The following is an 18,714-nucleotide window of genomic DNA, read 5'->3' on the forward strand; positions in this document are numbered from 1 at the left end:
GTGCTGACTCTCCCCTGTTCTCCGAAGAGACAGGTGCCATTAAAAGATATAGCCATTACATGATTGGACATCCCCTGAAAAACCAGTCATCCTCAACCAGGCATGGCCTCAAGGCTCCCGTTGACGAAACTGCTCTGGCCACTGAGTTGGTCATGTCAAGCCCACAACAGATAGTGAAATATGGTGCATATTTCCCATTGGCAACAGCCTGAGAGAGTATGACCAGGGACTCCTTCGGCATCGTTGGCAGAACCTGTGCAACCATGTCCCACAGAGTGTGGGAATAACAGCCCAAAAGGCATGCAGTGTTCACAGACTACGATGCCAGGCTGGCGGAAAAAAACCTCATCTTCTCCAAAAAGTCCAGCCTCTTGGATTACCTATCCAGGTAAGGGGCAAAGAATGTGCCACGCTTTACATGGGATGTCGAGCCTTGGACCACCAAGTTCGCCGGGGTAGGGTGTTGGGTGAGGAAGTCTGAGTCCACAAGGGCGGGGCAGAGCGTGGCCAGCGGGAGATCTACCTATTCACATGTGCCCCTGTGTTGAGTTCTGATCAAGTCCCCAAAAGAACGTCAGCGAGCAACTCATTTAACTGGAGTAGCGGTTCTGAGGGGGAGACTCCTGGTTGCAGCACCTCCATCAAGACTGCCACTGAGGGCAACTGAAGATCAAAGACCTCAACCGCCCTCCACAATACTACTGCGTGAGAGTCTCCCTCTTCCATAGCCACGGTAGAGGTAGAAAGCATACCAGCATATGGAGAGCTATCCAGTCCACAAGCTTCACCCAGTTCCTCACATGTCTATGTTAGGGCTGTCTTCATATGGATAGTATTCCTAAGGGTCGAGCAATCCATCCCATTCCTTCCAGAGTCCGTAGGGAATAGGGATCATGCGAAGCACCTCTGGCTTCATATCTTAGTCAGGGTTCTGAAGGGGGATGGCAGCGCCGGGAGCATGGCATCGGGGCCAGCATCGTGGAAGGTAGAGTTGGTACAACCGGTGCAGGTCCGGATCCAGGAACGGATCCTTGGGGGACATGTATTGGATTGAGAATATTAAAGAAGAACTTATATACATCACTGAAGACTAAAGAACCTTCTTTTTTATACATGATTGATTACTCTTGCTGCTGCTCTTTCTTTTGATTTTTGGTTCCTTGGCGACTGACTGGAGCTGGGGCCTAAACAGCTGGCACAGAACCAGATTGGGCCCCTGCTGATCCCTCGGGCCTAAAGGTGTGCCAGAGCGGTCGAACCGCCCAAATATGAGGTGCATGGCCTCAGAAAACTTTCAGTTGGGCGGGAGTCATTCCAGCTCCCGGAATGTTGATGAGGAGTGGAGTCGACCCAGCGGCAGACTAACACAGAGCCAGGTTTTGAATGAGGATGCGTCCCCGTCTTGTCGGCAGACGGACTAGGAGAAGTCGCAGGCTTCTTCGACTTGTTCTTCTTGTGACGAGACTTACCAGAGTGTCCTAATGATTTGGAGTGCAATGAGAATCACGGACTCCACTCCCGGGACTTCCCCTCGACTTGAAGGTTCGATCCACAAGGCCTTGGGATTCATGGCATGGCAGTCGAAGCACAACTTTGGGTCGTGGTAGCACTTGAGGCACCACAAGCATACAAGATGCGGGTCAGTCATCGACTTCGTTTGAGGACAGGCGCTACAGGGCTTAAAGTCTTCCTCCTTGTAGGACATCGCTGCCACACCAAGAGGAAAAAAACTCAAAAGTCGTCAACCAAGTTGAAAAAATCCCGTCAAACAGTGACTGACTGGGATAGCTTGTCTCCAGATCAGCACTGGCTGGCACAGAAAAAAAGAACAAACGTCAGCGCGCCTGGGTGGTGCCTATATAGGTGCTGTAGACATCCCCACCGGTGCAGATGCACGTGGAGCCGATTGATGCCACCTGCAGGCACGCAGGGGTACTGCTAAAGGAAAATCTTTTGGTTCCAGTCTGATGCCTGGGGAAAATCGAATGCAAAACAACAGTTGATGGACAGAATGCAGAACAATGTCATACATTCACCCCAGTACAGAGATCTGGGCCTAAATCCATCGTTTTTTTGCACTCCACACCACCCCAGTTCAGACATGCAAATATGCAAATCAGCCTTGACCCTGTGCCTCATGGGAACAGTCCAGCCCGAACTGCCAAGCCATGTCTTTCCTGGCCTGGCATCAAGCATCCTAGGACCGGTTTCTGGCTATCAGCCGTCTTCAGCCAGGATAGCTTGACTCCAGTGGTGTGGAGAGCATGGGACTCACGTCTGAGCATACCCATCCCACTTGCGGTGACAAATGCAAAACAACAGTTGATGGACAGAATGCAGAACAATGTCATACATTCACCCCAGTACAGAGATCTGGGCCTAAATCCATCGTTTTTTTGCACTCCACACCACCCCAGTACAGACATGGGGAAAATCTAAGGTAAAGAATCTGTGGCTAGAAATCTATCAGATAACTGTGGATCATTTCACTAGCAAAGGGGTGGTGTGGAAATGGCAGTCATGTTACCAGCTGGGTTGTACAACACCCCAGCAGAGGCAGTGTGGTCCAGAACAAGCAAGAGGAAGTGAGGCCCTTGAGATAAATGACTGGATACTGGTGGCGGAGCAACCAGCAACAGTGGCAGAAGCCTTCGGGTTCCCCAGTTGGTCTCAGCTCTAACAAGCTGAGTCGAGAATCCGCCAAAGACCAGAGTCCTCTGATCTCCACCTCTCCTAGATGCCCACCCCAACCGAGAAGTGATGCATTTGTCAACACTTTGAGCTCTAGATGGAGAAGGGAGAGTGATATGTCACAGAGTCATCGTGGTTCGTCAGCCACCACTGCAGGTCTTATGCAGTTCCCTTCAAAATCTGGACCAGGTCGACGAGTACCCTAATATTGTGGCCACTGAGACTTCAGGTTCCCCTGCAGAGCCTACATATGCCAGTGGGCATGCTTTACCAGCACGATGCAGGAGGGCATGATGCCCAGCAGTTTCAGAGTCAGTCTCACCAAAATCCAGGACAGAGGCCGAAACGTTGGTATAATTTCCTGAATATCCTGGACTTGCTGATCTGGAGGATAAGTAACCCATGAACTTCACTGTGTCCACCATAATGGTTCAGATGAAAGGGAGCTGGAGGTGGGAGAAGACTCGGGTGAGCCCGCCCTAAGCAGCCAATCGTTGAGGTAGGGGAAGACTGGAACCCCTGACATCCACAGTTGTGAGGCAAACACCGCCACCACTTTGGTGAACACACAAGAGGTGCTGGTGAGGCCAATGCAGAGCACAGTGAACTGAAAGCACTTGCGGCCCATGGTGAACCGCAAGTAACAAATGGGCGGGCAGGACGGATATGAAAATAGACATCCTGCAAGTCAATCTCAACCATCTAGTCCCCAAGATCCAGGGCAAATAGAACCTGAGCCAGTTGAGATGGCACAGGCCTAAGATAGGCCAGAAGCCTCAGCAGTCCTTCAGTGCTGGGCAGTAGCTGGAATAGGCCTCTCTCCGGCAAGGCACCCTCTCGATAACTCCCTTGGTCAAGAGAGCCTGTACTACCTGATGAATTACAGGGAGATGGTCCTCCGTCAGCCGTTCTTGATGGTGGCAAGGGTTAGAGGGTGGAGTGTCCATAAAGGGTAGGGCATACCCACATCTCAAGCACCCAATGTAATGCCCGATGTAATGGTGGACCACTGGGACAGATAATGTTGAATCTTGAACTCAACAGGGTGTGTGCGCTCGGGGGACACACAAAATAGTCTCATAACCTGCAGCGACCAAGGAAGAAGGGGACTGGGAAGTTCACTGGGTATGGCTCTCACATCCTCTTTGGGCTCTGAGTCGCCTTCCACAAAAGGACTCAGCCAGCTGTTGTAGCGGCTGGGGTTGTGGAACCGATAGCGGTGTTGTTCCATATCCTGAAATGGATAGTGTGAGATCCCGCCAGTGGTAACCCAGACGGGGCAACTCTCTGCTCCATGGGGCCAGAAGGCACACAGCGCCAGAGGAAGCATAAGCCCCAAAGATGACATTCATGGTGCCATAAAATTCACCAAATTAGGCCAGCCTTGCCCCGGCACTAGGATATTCCGGTTAGCGTGGGGAGGGTCCCGAAGATGATGTCGCATGTGGAGTGCAGGAGCAGGGCCTAGAAATGCAAGGTGGAGCGGTTGAAGGCAAAGAATGCTTTAACAACTTCTTGTGCTTCTTTGACTTACTGGAATTCGAGGATGACGACTTAGGCCTTGAGGATGACCACCCGAGTAAACGACTTCTGGAGCAGCTTCGAGACCGAGATCGAAAAAAACAAGGAGCTTTCTTCTGCCGCACTGCCAGCAGCTTTATCGCCCACTCACGAATCACCTTCGGGTGACTCAGCTTATACTCCACACAGGCCTTGGGCTTGTGCCCCATCTCCAGAGACAGATTACATGGGGGTCCGGCACCGACAACTGTCGATGACAGTCCCAACAGGGCTTGAAACTGGAAAGGCTTGCATTGTACATGTCCCTAGCACACTAGGAGCAAAAAGCTCAGAGAATGGTCCAAAGTAGCTCTCTGGATCCACGCAGTTGGTGCAGATTGAAAGGAAAAGATTTCAGCGTGCCGGGTTGGTACTTACATGGGCACTGCGATGTCACTTCTGATGTGCCGATCAATGCCACCTACTGGCATCCAGAGGTAGTGCTCAAGATTTTCCAGATGCAGTCGGACACCTAGGAAATATTCTAAGGTCAGGAATCTGCGGTTAGAAGTCTCTATTAGATACTCAATCTTAGGTAGGGAAATACATTACAGTGTCGAATGGTTGGCATTACACCAGTCTCAGACTAAATCACATGTACCACAATGCATCCCCTAGATAGTGCACGGTATGCGGGGCACTAGGAGAGGCACTGCAGATCTAGTGGCCATATCCAAAGATCTGCTCTTTCTTACAAGGTGTGACAAAGTTGCTTAAAAATATATTACAATGGCCAATCCCCTTCTTGCCAGAAGGGATACTTCTAGGCATCAAACCCAAATATATCAAAACAAAAGGAGAGATAGGGTAGTGGGATACTCTAACACCCCAGTATCAATCTAATAAACAAAACAAGAGTATTCCAAGGCAATAAAGGAGACCATCAATATGGAGCAAGGAACGACTTCACTTAAGGCGTTTTTTTAGAGGAAAGCCCTCACTCACCACCTAGTGATGACATGCTTCATCATCGGGCCCCACAGAGGGGATCTAGCATCCCCTCTGTGTGCTGCAACGCCAGATCTACTGCGGAGCGGGTAGTGGGTAAGGACAGTGATGTGCAAAGAATAATAAGTGAGTGATGTGAGGTTTAAAAAAAGTCTGTAGTGTATCAAAATTAATTTTATTAGGATCACTAAGGACTTATCAATAAAATGATGTGTAGGAAATACGTCCACAATTATTCAAGTGGTAGTTTCCTTAAGTCAGTCGACATGTTTCAGCCACGAAACGGTGTGAATTTACCTGGCATTCTTCAGGACTTGGTGTGAGTAAACCCTGGCGGTATGGACTCACTAAGGTCCACCCTTACCTAGGGACGTGAAAGTGAAAAAGAATAATGAAAAAGTGCAAAAAATTAGAAAGAAAGGCTGTCTTTCTAATAACTCCTGGTTTAGGAGGCTTCCGAATTTACGGTTTCTGCACCTGTTAGGGAAAGAAAGGACAAAGACAAACAAAAAGACAAAACATACAATCAGTTGTATTGATGATTGCCTATTTACAGTCCATTGTGCTCCAGTTGGTGGTATCAGAGACATCATGTGGTCGAATAACAGTATAGTTAACACCACCTTGGTCCCCAGAGTATAGAGCATTATGGGTAGGTAGTGCTAAGTGCTATACGTGCTATGTACAACGCGTGATATTTACAGGGGTTGTGGGTTTAAAACGCTATCAACCTAAAAATATTGGCGCGATCAAGATCGTGCCGAAAGGTTAAAATCAGGGTAATTTCTCACTTTGATAGTGTGATGATTTCACACCATGGGTCACAGGAGGGGGGTGGAGGCGTAATCGGCACACCCTGCGGTCATCAGAGATAGAATGAAATAAGATAAGGCAATTGCGATACTCAGATCGGTACTTAGCTCAGTAGAAGGTAGAAGGTTTGTGGCTTTTCTGTACTCACGCCCTCGACGCTCGGCACCCGCGGTATACCTGTAGCGACCCTCTGCTGGACCCCGAAGATGTCCGCTCGAGGCAGCGAGGTCGTTTAAGTAAACACTCCGTTATCCTGCTTCCGGGTGGGCGCGGTCAGTCTGCGTCAGTGCGTGAAAGCCGACCAATCAGTGCGCTCTGGCGTCGAGTGTATTGAGCCAATGGTTGCCGGTAGCGTCGTTGTTAATGGCAACCAGTGGTATGCGCCTTGCCGAATTAATGCAGCGTGGGTCCGCAGTTATTTTGTACACGGCAGTGGCGTTAATTTTTAAGGAAGTACGATGCCAGAGCATTCATTAAGAATACAAGGGACGTTAACAGGAAACTGACTGGGTTCTGTATTTTATCAACGGAAAAATGCAGGGACGTCATGTCTATTAATAAGATGTCCGTTAATAGTGTGTAGAAACGGATTTTAACAGTTACAGTTCAGACATAGTCCATATTGAGGAGATACCCTCAGGATTAGTTAAGGACAGAATTCCAAGGAATGTCATCGTTCATCCCCTGGAGGTGGGTCCCAAGTCTGTAGACCCATCTTTGTTCTTTTTCGAACAGACGGCGATTAATGTTGTTACCAGTACCAATGTGTTCTATTATTGTCCATTTCATATCGTTGGTAGTATGGTTGAGTTCCAGGAAATGTCTACTCATTTTCGTGGTGGATTTTTTGCATCTAATATTTGAGCGATGCTCGCAGATTCTCTGTTTTACTTTCCTCCCAGTCATACCCACGTATCGCAAATTACAAGGACAAGTGATGAGATAGACCACATTATTAGTGTTACAATTCGTGTGAGCTCGTTGGGTCCAGGTTCTGCCTGGTTCCAGTTCCAAGGTTTTTGTATGTGTGGTCAGATGGCAGACACTACAATTGGAACAGGGGTAATGACCCACTACTTGGGGGAGACCCCAGGCGTCAGTTATTGACCTTGGAGTATCAATGATCGTTGATATCGGTCTAGTGTGGACCAAGGCGTCTTTGACGCTTCTACCTTTCTTGAAGGAGAACAAAGGTTTTTCCCAGGTTTTGTTGGTACTCGTTAGAATTCGCCAGTTCTTATTGATGGATTTTTTCATTAAGTTAGATAAGGTACTGTACGTTGTCACACACGTCAGAGGAATGTCTCTATCTACATGTGTCTTATCCTCCAAAAGGGCCTCCCTTGGCTGATTGCGAGCTCTTTTGTAGCCTTTGTTAAGGATTGCAGTTGGATATCCTCTGGCCTTCAATTTGGTTGAGAGTTCAGTAGATTGTTCCTTAAAGTCATGTAGCTCGGAACAATTGCGTCTTAGACGTAAATATTGCCCGTAAGGTAGGTTTTCTTTTAACGGGCGAGGATGGAAGCTGGTGTATTCGAGGAGGTTATTTCTTGCAGTCGGTTTGTGGTAAGTTTTGGTTGTCAGTTTGGTTCCTGCGATCTGGATAGTGACATCCAGGAATGTGGCCTCAGTCTTGCTGGTTGCATGAGTAAATCTCAAATTGGGGTCAAGGTTATTGATCCAGAGTAGAAATGTCTGGAGGTTTTTTTCGTCGCCTGTCCACAAGACCAAGACGTCGTCGATGTAACGGCGCCATATTTGTATTGACTGGAAGAAGGGGCTAGTAGCGGGTAGGATGTATTTAGCCTCGAAGTCTGCTACATAAAGTCCTGCCACGCTCGGGGCAAAGGTACTACCCATCGAGGTCCCGGTACATTGAAGATACAGATTACCTTGATATGCGAAAAAATTTTCTTTGAGTGCCAGAGTCGCACACTGTAGAATGAAACTTTTTGAGGCTTGGTGGGTCCAGTTGGTAGAGTCTAGAGCTGCTCCCAGGACCTTGATTGTATCGTCCTGGGGAATGCTGGTGTACAAGCTCTCGATGTCGAGTGTAACAAGGGTAACAGTATTTTCGGCAAAGCTTAGACTCTCCAGTAGTTGGAGGAGACTCTTGGTGTCTTTAAGATAGGTTGGCGTACTCTGTACCAGCGGCTTAAGGTAGAAATCGCAAAAGCGCGAAAGAGGTTCGAGTAAGGAGCCAATTCCGGAGACGATTGGGCGTCCGGGCGGTGGCATCCGATTTTTATGAGTTTTAGGGAGGGTATAGAAGTAAGGGACAGTACTCTCATTGATATTAAGGAAGTCTGCCTCATTCTTTGAGATAAGTCCGTCCTCCTCTGCTTTCCTTACCAGCGCTGAGATCCGTGATTTTAGATCCTCGCTGGGATCGGCCAGCAAGGGTTTGTAGTTTTTTTGGTCGTTGAGCAGTAATTTGCAGGCTTTGTCATAGTCCGTGGTGTTCTGTATGACTAGACCACCGCCTTTGTCTGCGGGTTTGATGGTGATACTACGATCATTTTTCAAGGCTTGCAATGCGTGGTATTCTGCAGTGGTGAAGTTATTGAATGATTTAGGGTCTTGGCAGTTTTCAAGGTCGTAAAAGACAGCCTGTTCAAATGCGGTGATAGCCGCAGGGACAGTGTGCGGTGGGGGATTGAAGGTGGAGCTCAATCTAAGACCAGTGTCACCATTACGTTGGGCCTCATTGGGATCCTCTTTTCCTTCGAGGCTAAATACATCCTACCCGCTACTAGCCCCTTCTTCCAGTCAATACAAATATGGCGCCGTTACATCGACGACGTCTTGGTCTTGTGGACAGGCGACGAAAAAAACCTCCAGACATTTCTACTCTGGATCAATAACCTTGACCCCAATTTGAGATTTACTCATGCAACCAGCAAGACTGAGGCCACATTCCTGGATGTCACTATCCAGATCGCAGGAACCAAACTGACAACCAAAACTTACCACAAACCGACTGCAAGAAATAACCTCCTCGAATACACCAGCTTCCATCCTCGCCCGTTAAAAGAAAACCTACCTTACGGGCAATATTTACGTCTAAGACGCAATTGTTCCGAGCTACATGACTTTAAGGAACAATCTACTGAACTCTCAACCAAATTGAAGGCCAGAGGATATCCAACTGCAATCCTTAACAAAGGCTACAAAAGAGCTCGCAATCAGCCAAGGGAGGCCCTTTTGGAGGATAAGACACATGTAGATAGAGACATTCCTCTGACGTGTGTGACAACGTACAGTACCTTATCTAACTTAATGAAAAAATCCATCAATAAGAACTGGCGAATTCTAACGAGTACCAACAAAACCTGGGAAAAACCTTTGTTCTCCTTCAAGAAAGGTAGAAGCGTCAAAGACGCCTTGGTCCACACTAGACCGATATCAACGATCATTGATACTCCAAGGTCAATAACTGACGCCTGGGGTCTCCCCCAAGTAGTGGGTCATTACCCCTGTTCCAATTGTAGTGTCTGCCATCTGACCACACATACAAAAACCTTGGAACTGGAACCAGGCAGAACCTGGACCCAACGAGCTCACACGAATTGTAACACTAATAATGTGGTCTATCTCATCACTTGTCCTTGTAATTTGCGATACGTGGGTATGACTGGGAGGAAAGTAAAACAGAGAATCTGCGAGCATCGCTCAAATATTAGATGCAAAAAATCCACCACGAAAATGAGTAGACATTTCCTGGAACTCAACCATACTACCAACGATATGAAATGGACAATAATAGAACACATTGGTACTGGTAACAACATTAATCGCCGTCTGTTCGAAAAAGAACAAAGATGGGTCTACAGACTTGGGACCCACCTCCAGGGGATGAACGATGACATTCCTTGGAATTCTGTCCTTAACTAATCCTGAGGGTATCTCCTCAATATGGACTATGTCTGAACTGTAACTGTTAAAATCCGTTTCTACACACTATTAACAGACATCTTATTAATAGACATGACGTCCCTGCATTTTTCCGTTGATAAAATACAGAACCCTGTCAGTTTTCTGTTAACGTCCCTTGTATTCTTAATGAATGCTCTGGCATCGTACTTCCTTAAAAATTAACGCCACTGCCGTGTACAAAATAACTGCGGACCCACGCTGCATTAATTCGGCAAGGCGCATACCACTGGTTGCCATCAACAACGACGCTACCGGCAACCATTGGCTCAATACACTCGACGCCAGAGCGCACTGATTGGTCGGCTTTCACGCACTGACGCAGACTGACCGCGCCCACCCGGAAGCAGGATAACGGAGTGTTTACTTAAACGACCTCGCTGCCTCGAGCGGACATCTTCGGGGTCCAGCAGAGGGTCGCTACAGGTATACCGCGGGTGCCGAGCGTCGAGGGCGTGAGTACAGAAAAGCCACAAACCTTCTACCTTCTACTGAGCTAAGTACCGATCTGAGTATCGCAATTACCTTATCTTATTTCATTCTATCTCTGATGACCGCAGGGTGTGCCGATTACGCCTCCACCCCCCTCCTGTGACCCATGGTGTGAAATCATCACACTATCAAAGTGAGAAATTACCCTGATTTTAACCTTTCGGCACGATCTTGATCGCGCCAATATTTTTAGGTTGATAGCGTTTTAAACCCACAACCCCTGTAAATATCACGCGTTGTACATAGCACGTATAGCACTTAGCACTACCTACCCATAATGCTCTATACTCTGGGGACCAAGGTGGTGTTAACTATACTGTTATTCGACCACATGATGTCTCTGATACCACCAACTGGAGCACAATGGACTGTAAATAGGCAATCATCAATACAACTGATTGTATGTTTTGTCTTTTTGTTTGTCTTTGTCCTTTCTTTCCCTAACAGGTGCAGAAACCGTAAATTCGGAAGCCTCCTAAACCAGGAGTTATTAGAAAGACAGCCTTTCTTTCTAATTTTTTGCACTTTTTCATTATTCTTTTTCACTTTCACGTCCCTAGGTAAGGGTGGACCTTAGCGAGTCCATACCGCCAGGGTTTACTCACACCAAGTCCTGAAGAATGCCAGGTAAATTCACACCGTTTCGTGGCTGAAACATGTCGACTGACTTAAGGAAACTACCACTTGAATAATTGTGGACGTATTTCCTACACATCATTTTATTGATAAGTCCTTAGTGATCCTAATAAAATTAATTTTGATACACTACAGACTTTTTTTAAACCTCACATCACTCACTTAATATTCTTTGCACATCACTGTCCTTACCCACTACCCGCTCCGCAGTAGATCTGGCGTTGCAGCACACAGAGGGGATGCTAGATCCCCTCTGTGGGGCCCGATGATGAAGCATGTCATCACTAGGTGGTGAGTGAGGGCTTTCTTCTAAAAAAACGCCTTAAGTGAAGTCGTTCCTTGCTCCATATTGATGGTCTCCTTTATTGCCTTTGGAATACTCTTGTTTTGTTTATTAGATCAAACCCAAATAACCATAGGCCATGGAGAACCATGAGTCACGTATGGTGAACCAGTACCTGGGGGCTGCCAAGTCAATCATTACTCATAATTGGAAGAAGACAGACTGTCCATCACTCACCCAGTGGTATCACAGACAGGTCCATACTTGCTGTGTAACGGCTAATAAGCAACATTAATGGCACACTCATTTACAATTTGAAACAAAATGGAAAACTACATATGCCAAGCTGAGCAGAGGACCACCAAACTCAGCTCTCCATCCACGATGGAGGGCCTACGTCTTTTTGATTGATATAAATGCCAAACTTTGCTTTTCTCACTTTATGTGGAGGAGAGTTGATGGGCCGATGTGTGGTATACACTCTAATGGGTACTTGCTTTAGTGGACAGATGGGGTGGAAAACTAGCCCTTGGTAGGAGTTTGCAGAAGGCGGGCGGATTAAAAGGAAGGCTGCCAGTCATTCTGGTCTGAAATGGTGTGTCTTGACCACTTGAACTAAGTGTTCTCTGTTAATTTATGACTGCTTAACATTTTATTCACACTCATTTATTGAATATCCAGGCCCCCGGCATTTTCTCAGGTTAACAAGCCAAGGAGAGCTTTGGAGTAAGTGTGACTACAAGCACGCCTTGCCACCGGAGGACCCATGAAGCATATGTTTTGCCATATATGTATATCAAGCACGAACACCAATTAGGCGCAATCAATCTATATTCTCATTAGCATGCAGTGTGTGTGCTGATATTTTGCGTAAGCACTGCTTTAGGAGTGAAATCAGGGAGTTAGATCCTTGGTCCTGACGCAAAGCCATGGGGACTAACTTGAAACATGTAGACCATTAGAAAGGCAGGTACATTTCACCTACACTTTCTACTTTCTCCCTGTTTTTAATCACACCGCCAGGAGGACAGATTAAAGTATTCACTTACCTATCAGGCAGGTATTTTTTAACCTTTTACATAAGACCCCTACAACTCCTATTCACTTCCATCATTATAGTACACCACTCAGTGCTCCCTCGTATCTCTCAGGTCGCAGCACGCCCGTTCTGCGGCTGAACGGGAAGAACCCAATGAGAACGCATGCCACCAAGGGTTTTATAAGAAAACCAAAGGTTTGCTCCCTAGTGTGTGGAGGCTTATTTCACTCAGAACGGACAGGTCTTCTATTCGTTTTTTTGCAAATCAATGTGTAGGAGGACAGACCCCATAGTTGTTCTTCCCATCATCTACCCCCATTTTTTCCAATACCCCTGGATCCTTTGCCAAGAGAATGCAGGTCAGACTCAGCATTTCAATTACTCCATCTTTAGAAAGCCATTAAATGACCTGAGGAACAGTATACGCCCGAGGCCTCCATCCTTCAGCACAAGGGAGGAGACCCTCTCCAAGTCAAGCACCTGCTCCACAGAAATTTTAAGCAGCATTAAGATGGAGGAGTAGTCTGCAAAAAAATGCTCTGCTATAGGGTGAACAGAGGTGGAGTTGAAATGGAAGGCAGTGTGCCCATCAGAAGAATTTGTAAAGTAAACCAACCGTTCCGACCTGGATTGTGAGCAGGAGAGGAAATATCATAGGCTGGCTAATCAAATGGCAAGAAGAGTTGGATTATTGTTGTCCCTGACCGGGGGTGAACTATTTCAGCCGCCACCACACCCTCTATCCCAAAATGGCTGACTTTACTCCTGCACCCACTGGCAAGGTTAATGCTGGTGGTACGAGAGGCCTCTGGAAAAGTCCCTAAACTTTGAATACTGCTCATAGAATTGTCTGCCTGGGAACAATAACGTGTCGGTGTAGTTTTGCAGCTTGAAGACTTTCTGGATTCACTATGCTGTGCATTATTCCACCATCTAGTGGTTGGGTCCGGAATTGTAGTATTTCTTATCTTTTTTCGTAGCCCAGGTGGGCGTTGACATACCACCATTTGGTTTCCTTCGTGACGTCAACACGCTTCCTCCGGAAGCTCCCACCTTAGTTCGCCATCTTCGAATTCTTTTTTCTTGTCTTGCGTTACTCTTTTTTTCTCCTTATAAAGTCTTATCTTCAGTTTTACTCCCTTTCCTCCTGTCTCATCTTTCTGGCGGAGGAGGGTGGGTTCGCTAGTGAATCCAGAAAGTCTTCAATCTGCAAAACTACACACGACAGGTAACAAACTATACGTTTTGCAGCGTCAATCTTTCTGGATTCACTATGCTGTGCATACACTTTGTAGCGGTTTGTCCTTATTGTGGTGGTTGAGTGGAAGATGAGCCCTGATTACTGAATATGTGTTGTAAGACCTTCTGTCTTACTTGTGCTTCCTTGTTCATTTGGATACCCACACAGTAGTGCTTAGTGAACGTGTGCACTGAAGACCATGTTGCAGCTTGGCAAATGTCTTGAATTGGTGCGTTAGCTAGAAGCGCAATTGTAGCTCCTTTCTTCCTTGTTGAGTGAGCATGAGCTGCTCCTTGTAACGGTTGACCCGCATGCTTGTGGCAGAGTTGTATGGTTTGTGCAATCCACTGTGCAATGGTATTTTTGGTAACTGGTCGTCCCAAAAAACTGCTGGCAAAAGATACAAAGAATTGCTTTGTTTTTCTGCACTCTTGTCCTGTCTATATAGTGCAGTACTGCCCTCCTGGCGCCCTGTGTGTGCAACGCCCTTTCTGTGTTTGTGGAAGGTTTTTGGAAAAAACTTGGTATTCGAATTGTCTGATTGATGTGGAACCGTGACACCACCTTTGGCATGAAATGTGGATGACAACCCTATCACTGTGTATTTGTGTATTTGTAGGTAGGGTTCTTGAAGTGTTAGCGTTTGTAATTCACTCACCCTTCGTAGCGATGTGATAGCTACTAAGAAGGCTGTTTTTAGCGTGAGCATATGCAGTGCAGCTTTGAGAATAGGCTCCAATGGTGCCTTCATCAATAGCGTTAGTACTACTTTGAGGTTCTGTGCTGGCACTCTGTTTGGAGGTACGATTCTTGCTCCGTCTACGAATATGTTTACCACTTAGGAGGTGAATAAACATTTCCCTCATTCTCCTCTTGTGCAAGCCACTATTGCTGCTAAGTGCACCATTAGGGATGTGTAGCTTAGTTTATTCTGTAGTAGATGCGTTAAGTATTTTAGTACTGTTGGTTCCCTTGTAATCTTCCTTTGTAGTTTCTCCATAATGCACCATTCGGAGAATCTTTTCCATTTTGCTACGTAGCACTTTCTTGTGGTAGGTCTCCTTGCCTCTCTGAGTACCGCCATTGTGCTTGTGGGTAGCTTGAGGTGTATAAACTCTAGGTCCTCAGGAGCCATGCTGCTAGGCTGAGGTTCTCTGGCTCTGGGTGTAGAACTCTTCCGTTTTGCATTGTTAACAGGTCCTTTTTGGCGGGGAACCTGTGTGCAGGCGTTTGTGCCATCTCCATGATCTGTGAGAACCAGGTTTGTCTGGCCCACTGAGGTGCTATCAGTATTAGCGTCATGTTGCTGAATCTGCCTTTGTTCAGTACCCTGTGTAGCAGTGGTATTGGTGGAAAAGCGTAGGCAAATGTCCCTGACCAGCTTATCTATAGCGCATTCCCTAGGGACTGTTTGCATGGTACCCTGGATGCGAAGTTTTGGCATTTTGCATTTTGGTGTGTTGCAAATAGGTCTATTTGCGGAGTCCCCCATTTGTGGAATATCTTCTGGATTTCTTGTTGGTTGATTTCCCATTCGTGGGATGCGGACGTCTGTCTGCTGAGTCGGTCTCCTTTCACATTGTCCTTCCCTGGTAGATGTATCGCTAACAGGTCTATTTGTCTTGGGATTGCCCATCTCCATATTTCCTGTGCTAGCAGAAATAGTGTCACTGATTGTGTCCCTCCTTGCTTGTTGATGTAGAACATGGTAGTTGTATTGTCTGCATCAGTACCCTGTGTCCGTATAGCTGTTTCTGAAAGGCTGTTAAGGCTAGGAACACTGTTTTTAGTTCTAGGTAGTTGATGTGCTTTATTGCATCCTGTTGTGACCACAATCCTCTTACTTAGAGGTGGTTTGTGTGCGCTCCTCACCCCATCAGGAAGGGGTCTGTTGTAATGGTTTCTGTTGAAGTTGGTTGTGTGAATGGTCTTCCTTGTGCTATGTTCTCTTTGTTCCACCATGCCATTTCTTGCTGTGCTGCTTGTGTGACAACCACTAGATCCTCCCAACTCCCGGTCGCTTGTGGCCATTGCTGCTGGATCCATTCTTATAATGGTCGCTTGTGTAGGCGGATAATTGGGACCACATGTATGCATGATGCCATCATTCCCATCAGTTTGCTCATTGTCAGAGCTTGTCCCTTGCGGTAAAGACGTGTCTCCTTGCATATTCCCAAATTCTCTTTGCAGTTAGGATCACTTTGCTCTGTATGGTGTTTATCTCCACCCCTAACAATATTTTCACTGGTTCTATTGATTTCTCTCAATGGATTGAAAACCCCAGTTGGGCTAGTATCTGTATCACTACTTCCATGAGCCCCGTGCACTTGTTGCACGAGTTTGCTTTTACCAGCCAGTCGTCAAGGTACGGGTATACATGTATTCCCTGCCTCAAGTGTGCTGCTACTGCTGCCAGGCATTTTGTGAAAACCCTTGGTGCAGATTTGAGTCCGAATGCCAGTACTGTGAAATGGAAGTGAGTTTAGTTGATCATAAACCTGAGGAGGTGTTTGTGTTTGCGGTTGAGGAGGATGTGCAAGTAAGCGTCCTTTAAGTCGATGGTTGCCATGTAATCTCCTTCTGTAGCTGTGGTATGACCTCTTGGAGTGATGTCATCTTGAACCTTTGCATGCTTATGAACCGAATCTTAGCTCTAGAATTGGACGTAACATATTGTCTACCTTTGGTACGAGGAAGTAGGTGGAGTAGACAATGTGGAAAACCCTACCCCTAATAATCATCATATTCAACAGTAAGTTTGAGTGGAATAATATAGTAACAGCAGTAAAGGCAGCCTTGCATAGGAATTTAAAGGATAGGAAGACTAAAAGTGAAGGATGGTTTAATAAAACCTGCACTAAAGCCCATTCTAATTTAAAAGCGGCTCTTCATAAAAAGCAAAGGGACAAACAGGAAATTGCCCATTGCAGAAGGGAATATAATAAGGCTATAAAACCAAGGAAAACAGAATTAAAAGAAGATCTATGGGCCCAATTGCACAGTAGCTGTACTACGAAAGATAACATTGCTTTTTGGAAAGTCATTAGGTCACCTTTTCATTCAAAAGCTACTAATAATGCTAATATAGATATAGCCATCAATGAATCAGCGTGGGTCCAGCATTTTCTGGGGATTTTTGGCCTTCCATCTCAGGAACAGCCACCTCACATTAATAAAGAGATCGTAAGCCCATCTCCATCCAAATCTATTTTTCCTATTCCCCTGGAAATAACCCATCTGGAAGTAGAACATGCCCAGGTAGTCAGTAAAGGAGGAAAGGCGCCCAGTCCCGATGGGGTTCCAGTAGCTCTCTTTAAGTACAACTTGGAACTCTGGACCCCCATACTGACAAGAGTCTTGAAGGCATCATGTGCTGTGGGCCTCCCAGATTCACCCCGAGTGGGACGGGTATGCTCAGACGTGTGTCCCGTACTCTCCACACCACTGGAGTCAAGCTATCCTGGCTGAAGACAGCTGATAGCCAGAAACCGGTCCTAGGATGCTTGATTCCGGTCCAAGGAAGACATGACTTGGCAGTTTGGGCTGGACTGTTCCCATGAGGCACAGGGTCAAGGCTGATTTGCATATGGTCATGTCTGAATTGGGGTGGTGTGCTGAGCAAAAAAACGATGGATTTAGGCCCAGATCTCTGTACTGGGGTGAATGTATGACATTGTTCTGCATTCTGTCCATCAACTGTTGTTTTTGCATTTGTCACCCCGAGTGGGACGGGTATGCTCAGACGTGAGTCCCGTGCTCTCCACACCACTGGAGTCAAGCTATCCTGGCTGATAGCCAGAAACCGGTCCTAGGATGCTTGATTCCGGTCCAAGGAAGACATGGCTTGGCAGTTTGGGCTGGACTGTTCCCATGAGGCACAGGGTCAAGGCTGATTTGCATATGGTCATGTCTGAATTGGGGTGGTGTGGTGAGCAAAAAAACGATGGATTTAGGCCCAGATCACTGTACTGGGGTGAATGTATGACATTGTTCTGCATTCTGTCCATCAACTGTTGTTTTTGCACCTCCTAGATTCTTGGTCAGATTCAATCCTGGTGCCAATTTTAAAAAATGTGAATCGCCACTGCCCATCCTGTTACCGAACGATATCCCTGTTAAATTCCCTAGGGAAAGTAGCGGGTCGTATCATCCTTAATCGTCTTCAGTTATGGGCAGAAGATAATAAGAAACTCTCAGATCTTCAATTTGTATTTAGAGAAGGACTAGGCACCACAGAGCAAGTGCTCAATTTGTCCCTTCTTATTGGCAAGTATGTAAATGCTAACGGTGGGAATCTCTACATGGCGTACGTTGATCTAACTGCAGCTTTCGACTGCATAAGCCACTCCAAATTATGGGAAATTTTACTGGATATGGGGGTGGAGCTCCCGCTGATAAACTTTCTGCAGGAGCTTTACTCCAATGCCACAGCCAGGGTAGGTTTGAAAATAAGGAGTAACTCACGGCCTCATTCGGCGTGGAGAGGGGAGTCAGGCAGGGTTGTGTCCTGGCTCCCTTTCTTTCACCCTTTATACGAATGGGTTGGAACTCGCCATGTTAGAAGGGTGCCAGGACCTACCCCTCATCAAAGGACGACCAATACCGGCCCTATTATATGCAGAGATTTTAGCACGAACCCCCATAGAACTTCAACGTGCCCTGAAGAGATACCATGGTCATATGGCTGACCTTTATCTCAAAAAAACATTTACCATGTCCATAGGTAATAGATGCAAGTTAATCAGGGACACCTTTGTTGAAAATACTAAACCACAAAGACTTATCCCTATTTAGGTATCCTGATGGACGATAAATGTTCATGGCGACAGGGAATAGAGGCAAGAAAACTGCTTTTTTCTGCGGGCTACAATAGCACTGGTTAGCTTCACACAGAGGCTAGGAAGAAGACCCCCGGCGGAACTGATACAAATTTACCGGGCAAAATGTATAAGTGTGGCAATCTACGGAGCAGGTGTGTGGGGCCATGGAAAAGTTGAAGCCCTACAAAAAGTTGCGAATAGTTTTCTCAGATTTTTACTTGCTGTTCCCCGAAGCTCCTCCACCTTCAATTGCCACTTA

General features: G+C 46.6%; 1 protein-coding gene across 2 annotated transcripts in view; it reads right to left on the bottom strand.

Annotated features, from left to right (window-relative positions):
- MED15 (mediator complex subunit 15) overlaps positions 1 to 18,714 on the bottom strand; it is an 800,982-nt gene that overhangs the window by 377,585 nt on the left and 404,683 nt on the right. The window lies entirely within an intron of this gene.

The sequence above is a fragment of the Lissotriton helveticus genome, chromosome 11, assembly GCF_964261635.1.
Source record: "Lissotriton helveticus chromosome 11, aLisHel1.1, whole genome shotgun sequence".
Lineage (NCBI taxonomy): Eukaryota > Metazoa > Chordata > Amphibia > Caudata > Salamandridae > Lissotriton > Lissotriton helveticus.